This window comes from Dermochelys coriacea, chromosome 1 (genome assembly GCF_009764565.3).
Source record: "Dermochelys coriacea isolate rDerCor1 chromosome 1, rDerCor1.pri.v4, whole genome shotgun sequence".
In the NCBI taxonomy this organism is placed as follows: Eukaryota; Metazoa; Chordata; order Testudines; family Dermochelyidae; genus Dermochelys; species Dermochelys coriacea.
This window is the reverse complement of record NC_050068.2, coordinates 5,302,634-5,309,800: the sequence shown is the minus strand read 5'-3', so window position 1 is coordinate 5,309,800 and position 7,167 is coordinate 5,302,634. Positions and strand designations below refer to the sequence as shown.

Genomic DNA, 7,167 nt, shown 5'->3' with positions numbered 1-7,167 from the left:
GGATGGAAGAATCCAATGCACCGCTACAGACTAGGGACCGAATGGCTCGGCAGCAGTTCTGCGGAAAAGGACCTAGGGGTGACAGTGGACGAGAAGCTGGATATGAGTCAGCAGTGTGCCCTTGTTGCCAAGAAGGCCAATGGCATTTTGGGTTGTATAAGTAGGGGCATAGCGAGCAGATCGAGGGACGTGATCGTTCCCCTCTATTCGACACTGGTGAGGCCTCATCTGGAGTACTGTGTCCAGTTTTGGGCCCCACACTACAGGAAGGATGTGGATAAATTGGAAAGAGTACAACGAAGGGCAACGAAAATGATTAGGGGTCTAGAGCACATGACTTATGAGGAGAGGCTGAGGGAGCTGGGATTGTTTAGTCTGCAGAAGAGAAGAATGAGGGGGGATTTGATAGCTGCTTTCAACTACCTGAAAGGGGGTTTCAAAGAGGATGGCTCTAGACTGTTCTCAATGGTAGCAGATGACAGAACGAGGAGTAATGGTCTCAAGTTGCAATGGGGAAGGTTTAGATTGGATATTAGGAAAAACTTTTTCACTAAGAGGGTGGTGAAACACTGGAATGCGTTACCTAGGGAGGTGGTAGAATCTCCTTCCTTAGAGGTTTTTAAGGTCAGGCTTGACAAAGCCCTAGCTGGGATGATTTAACTGGGACTTGGTCCTGCTTTGAGCAGGGGGTTGGACTAGATGACCTTCTGGGGTCCCTTCCAACCCTGATATTCTATGATTCTATGATTCTATGAAACTAAGGTGAGCCATACTGGTTTCACCCAATACAACCATAACATCAACATCCCAATAGTTAACCGAATATAGCTCTATAGCAAACATCCCCGGACCTGGGTTTAACATACACATTCATTGTGGCAGCTTAGCCCCATGTCTGTCACTATGCCGTTCCCGGGTGCTACAGATTTTACAAATACAGGACATAGGCTGTCAGAGAGCGGAAGACTATTTCACGTGGGAAATGAAGTTCCACATGCACTGACTTTGAAATCTACTTCCTGCAAACCTTCTTTGTGGCTGAATAACAGGCGCTGGAGTTACTATGTACTATGTACTAGACCACTGGTTTTCAATCTGTGATCTGTGGGCCACTGGGGGTCTGCAGACGATGTCTAAGATTTCCAAAGGTATTCACACCCCCATTTGAAATTTGTTAGGGCTCCACAAATGAAAAATGTTGAAAAATAGAGAGTGAGAGCCCAGGTCATGAATATTTTCCATACTGATCCCAAGGCCTGTTACCACTCCGGATACAGGCTACAGACTGACAGAACAGAACCTGAGGAGAACCAGTCAGCTATTAACCCAGGGACAGGGGAGCTACTAGACTTTTGTTTGCTGACAAGCAACTGAATGAAGGTTGAGACACTGGGATCTTTTCAGATTCTGAAGAAATCCAGATGACAGACACTACATTTTAAGTCCCACTCTAACCTGAGAAATCATCTCTGAAGGAAGATCAGAGGGGAAAGAATGGGTTTACGTGTGTGCTACACCATAGATGTGTAAATGTTATAACTTTTGCTTCAGAAAGTATTTTAGAAGTACTCCAAATACTGTGTGCAATGGGTTTGTGCTATTAACTGTTTGTTCAGTGAACAGTTGGACAATACTTTCTCCTGATAACTGACCAGAAGCTTTTTCTAACACTTACATTAAGGCACAAAATACCTCTGCAATACACGTGCCTGACTTTCCAAAAAGTCCTGAGAGACCAGAACTGCTCATCAGTGTTTCAGCAAAGAATAGAGCTGAGGTTCAGGAAAGGGGAATGTAATAGTGCTTGTATGTAATTTACACCCATCACCTGTTACACGAGCATGGCTGAAATCATCAACAGACCCTTGCATGGGGAGAGGATGCAGGTCCTGTGAGGATAAAGAGAAGCCTATAGGATGAACAAACTCTCAAGAGTCAGTCAACATTGGCCAGGCAAAGAACTTCAGCTTCTCTTGGAGGGATTCTTGGGGGTCCGAGAGGATCACTGGGAGAATTTGGAAAGGGAAAGTTAATAGAGCCTGGTTCTGATCGAATTTACACATGTAAATTCCCAAGATCCCAAGATCAGAGCCCAGTCAGATTCTTATTAAAGTGATTATATGGTTGGGAACCCTGATGTGCACAGGTGCAACACTCACACTATAGGAACTTTTTATATTTACAAATAAATAATCTATGAATACATTTAGCAAAGTCACAGACACAGTAAGGTAGATAGAGATAATACAGATAGCGCATCTGAATATCCATACTGACACCATCCCTTGCAGAACAACCTGAAATGTTAGCCATTATCTTCCTCATCACCGTCACTGTTCTCATCTTCACCAGTGGCCATCATTTTGGCCCCTCCCAAGGTCTACATCTCTCCCCTGCTGCCCTGGGATGCCACTTTTATAATATGTTGCGCTTACATTAGCATGTTGAATGCATATTTAATAGGGGTTTCTCCCCTGATCCTTCTACGTATATCCTTCCCTTACCAATGTTAAGGTGTCCTTCTTCTATAGGTTAGTGTATTTATGATTTCACCCCATTATCATATACCTCAATTCATTGTCATGGCACCTTTGCGGTCAGATGTTCCATCCGAAACTTTCCAGAAGCGGGTGTCTGTTCATGTTCTATGGTTGGCTGATGTCATTATGGATAAAATTCCCCTCCCTACACTTTACTTCCAGTTCCCATAACTTATGGGTTACCTAAATTTATTTATGCCGAAGTCGGCATCAGGCCTCATGCTAACTGCTGAAGACAATGTCTTACAGGATACGAGCCTGTAGGGTCCTTGCATTACAGTTGAATATAATAAAGCAAAATATAATGAAAAGCAGTGTATATAACAGAGATAAGCTGGTCCACTGGGCTACACAGATAAGTTTTCACCATGCATTTGCTATGGCATGATACAATGGGCCACACTCAGGAGTGGAGGGCCAGAAAGGGTGTTTGTGGTCAGGATACAGTGCTTAAGTACGCTGCAGAACCCACAGCCACAAGATATCAATGGAACCAAGAATTTAGTAGGATTCAAAGAGGGACCGGATGTTTATATGGGTAACCAAAAAATACAATTATAGGAATGAGGATTGTTTCAAAAAAGTCTGGAAGGGCTCTAAACCTTCCTGATTTATACCACAAAATATGTCTAACTAGTGGGTGACAGGGGGAAAGTTTCCCTGGGAGCAGGTTATCTCATAGCTGCCTATTGCAGGTCTTCTTCCACCTTCCTCTGCAGCATCTCATGGTGGCCACTGGATATTGGGCTAGATGGAATACAGGTCTAATCCAGTCTGGCAGTGCCTATCTTCCTACCAGTGGTGTAAATCCAAGACTATGTTTTTGCTGATCTTCCTTGAGCTCTTGAAAATCTCAAGACTTGCACTCAGAGCAGAATGATGTCTCGTTAAATATTATCTAGAATCTATCTCCCATTCTTTTTTCTTTTAGGAAGAAAAGTTCAAAACTCCTCGGACCTGTCCAATACATTATGTCAGCTGTCAATGACACCAACTTCAACTCTGCAGTGTTACTTTTCACTGGGATACCTGGGCAGGAACATGTCCATCTCTGGATTTCCATCCCCTTTTGCTTAATGCATGTTATTTCAATATTAGGAAATTCAGTCATTCTGTTCATTATAAAAACAGATCCAACCCTCCATGAGCCCATGTACATTCTCCTTTCCATATTGGCTGTCACAGACCTTGGTTTATCAATATCCACCATACCGTCAACACTGGCCGTATTCTTGTTTAACTCTAGGGAGATCAGTCTTGATACCTGTTTTGCCCAGCTGTTCTTCATCCACTCGTTTTCATTCACTGAATCCTCCATTCTCTTGTTGATGGCCTTTGACCGCTTTGTTGCGATACATAACCCACTGAGATATGCTTCCATCTTAACCCCATAAAGAATAGACAAGATGGGGCTAGTGTTTGTGCTAAGAGGGGTGGCCGTAATATTCCCACTCCCCTTTCTCCTGAAACGCTACCGATACTGTCGAATCAGTGTCCTCTCCCATTGCTACTGCATAAACCAGGCGGTCATGAAGGCTGCTTGTTCAGAGATCAGTGTCAGCAGCATCTATGGCTTGTTTGTTACAGTCTCCACGGTAGGGCTGGACTCGCTGCTCATCTTACTCTCTTATGTGATGATCCTCAAAACAGTGCTGAGCATCACGTCCCACAGGGAGCGCCTCAGGGCCCTGAGCACCTGCGTCTCCCACCTCTGCGCTGTCCTGCTCTTCTATGTGCCAGTGCTCGGCTTGTCTGTGATACACAGATTCGCGAAGAACTCTTCTCCCTTGCTTCCAATTCTCATTGGCTATGTCTACCTAGTGGTCCCACCCCTGATGAACCTAATCGTTTACAGCGTGAAAAGCAAACACCTTCGTGCGAGGATAATCAGGGTGTTCGTCAAGTGAAAGGTCAGTTCATCACCTGGCTCCAGCGCTGGTGAAACGGGAGACAAAAAACACAGTCCACCTATTCCATCCTGGACACTTGCATCTGGGAGGACAAGAGCTACTGATCTCCACTCTGGAGGGAAAGGTTCAGATGGGATCTAAGGCCTGAAGGAATGGGAGAGCAGCTGGTGAGGGAGTACAGGACACTGGGGGAAGGAGACCAAGGCAGGCAGCAGCATTTACAAAGTGTCTGTGCTCGTCGATAGCCAGGGGACCCATAAAGAGCCATATCGGTGCCTGCTCCAACCTCAGAATTCCCTGTTGATATAATCAATAAAGAGAAGGGACGTAGTTGTTGTTTCCCATTACTCCTGGCCTGTCACTCTCCCGTCTCTGGTTAAACATCCATGGGCCATGAGAAAAGCTGAGCTCTGGGTGCTGCGTGATCCATGATTCCTGCACCAGCAGTGGACAGGGGCTATTCAAGGGACACGGACACCCAACCTTCCCCCACGCCCCAGTCAGGTGTTTGTGACTGAGTCGTGTCAGAGGCCATGCCAGGAAAGGCCGCTCAGGCAGCCCACCCCCACCACCCCTGTTGATGGCTCCTCACACTACACGCTTGTTGAGTCCACTCCCTATTGAGGTAGGACAGAGCTGCATGTGCGAGTGAGGGTCTGACAAACAGGCGTCCTGGCAAGAGACTCAGGCCTAGATTCCCTCCCCATCTGCTCCATTTGTGCTGCCCCAGCAATGCAAAGGGGGGGATATGGGCCTCAGCTTCCACACAGAGGCAGGGCTAACTCCTATCCCAGCCCAGCCAATTCAGTGTAGGGTGACCTCCCCTGAGTTCCTACCCCCTTCTCCTCCTCTTAGGTTTGCCAGGGGTCCGGTTTTCGAGTAGAATGCCTGGTGAAAAAGGGACCCTGGTGGCTCTTGTCAGTACTACTGACCAGGCCACTAAAAATCCAGTTGGCAGCACAGCGGTGCTAAGGCAGGCTCCCTCCCTGCATGGTGCCGTGTGGCTTCCAGCAGCAGTGGCATGTCCTTCCTCCAGCTCCTAGGCATAAGAGCATCCAGGGGGCTTTGCGCGCGGCTCCCACCCCAAGCACCAGCTCTGCAGCTCCCATTTTCCAGGAACCACGGCCAATGGGAGTTGCCGGGGCGGAGCCTGCAGACAGGGCAGCATGCAGAGCCACCTGGCCGCACCTCCCCATAGGAGCCAGAGGGGGGACATGCTGCTGCTTCCGGGAGCTGCTTGAGGTAAGTGCCGCCCGGAGCCTGAATTCCTGACTCCCTCCCATACCCCAACCTCCTGCCTCAGCCCAGAAACCTCTGCCATACTCCAAACCCATCAGCTCCGCCCCCAGGCCCAGAGGCCCTCCTGCACCCTGAACCCCTCATCTCTGGCCCCACCCCAGAGCCCACATCCCCAGCCAGAGCTTTGACCTGATACAACATCCCAGCACACTGCCTCAGTGTGACAAAGTGGGACTGTTCTTAATGTTTCCTTTGAATACTGTAGGGGTGCCTCAGTTTCCCCAATGCATTTCTTAAATCTCTAGGTGGTGGGTTAAGGGGGTGTAATTGTTGCAGAGCAAAGAGACAGGGTATATAAATGGCCGACACTCTGTCTCCTGGCAACTGCTGGCCTGGGCCCTTCCCCCCTGCAAGGTGAGACCTAAAGGGTAGGAGAACAAAGCGATCAGGTGACCTCCTGGCCCGGGAAAGGGACAAAGCCCAGAGGAGGAGGGGCAGGAGGGTAAGTCAGTTTGGGGCTGGCTGGGGACGAGGCGTGAAGTGCAGACGTGGTTGTCTGGCTCACTGCCCCCCAAAATGGACCCAGCTATGAGGTCCTGTTCTCTTTACCTACAAGCTCTGTTTTATACCGTATTCCTACCATCTAATAAACCTCTGTTTTACTGGCTGGCTAAGAGTCACGTCTGACTGCTAAGTTGGGGTGCAGGACTCTCTGGCTTCCCCAAGACTCGCTGTGGAAGCGCACGGAGGGGCAGAGGATGCTGAATGCTCCGAGGTCAGACCCAGGGAGGGGAAGCCGGGTGAGCTGTGTGTGCTGCAGACCGTCTGCTCCCAGAGAGGAGACTTCACCTGAGTCCTGCCTGGCTCCGTAAGGAGCAGTTCCAGAGCATCGCCCAGGACTCCGTGACACTCAGTCCTGAGCCCCCTCCTGCATATTGAAATATTCATTTCTTGCCCCACCCTAGAGCCTGCACCCAAAGCCGAAGCTCTCACCCACTCCCCAATTCCAACCCGCTGCCCCAGCCTGGTGAAAATGAGTGAGTGACTGAGGGTGGGGAGAGTGAGCGACAGAGCAAGCGGGGGATGGAGGGAGTGGGGGGCAGGGCCTTGGAGAAGGGGTGAGGCAGGGGTGGGGCCTCAGAAGAGGGGCCGGGCAGAGGGTGGGACAAGGATGCGTGGTTTTCTGTGAGTAGAAAACTGGCAACTCTACCTCCTCTTCCCCCAAGGCCCTGCCTCCGGCCAGGCTGGGACCCAAAGGTGGGCCATGGTAAGAGCCGTCCAGGGAGCCAGAGACACTGTGAGGAGCTTCAGACCCTCCACCTGCCCTGGGTGGGTGGCCCGAAAGCAGCCCCTAGCCTGTGTCACCACCCCTCAGGACGTACCCCCTTAGGGAAGGTGGAGAGTCTCTTCCACTGATTTCTTCTGTGACCTCGGGCAACGAACTTAGTCCCTCCATGCCTCAGCAACATGTGTTTTAA

At 49.4% G+C, this 7,167-nt stretch overlaps 1 pseudogene; it reads left to right on the top strand.

Moving 5' to 3' along the window:
• The first annotated feature begins 3,481 nt into the window (after window positions 1-3,481).
• On the top strand, window positions 3,482-4,447 carry LOC119861930 (annotated as a pseudogene).
• The last annotated feature ends 2,720 nt before the right edge of the window (window positions 4,448-7,167 follow it).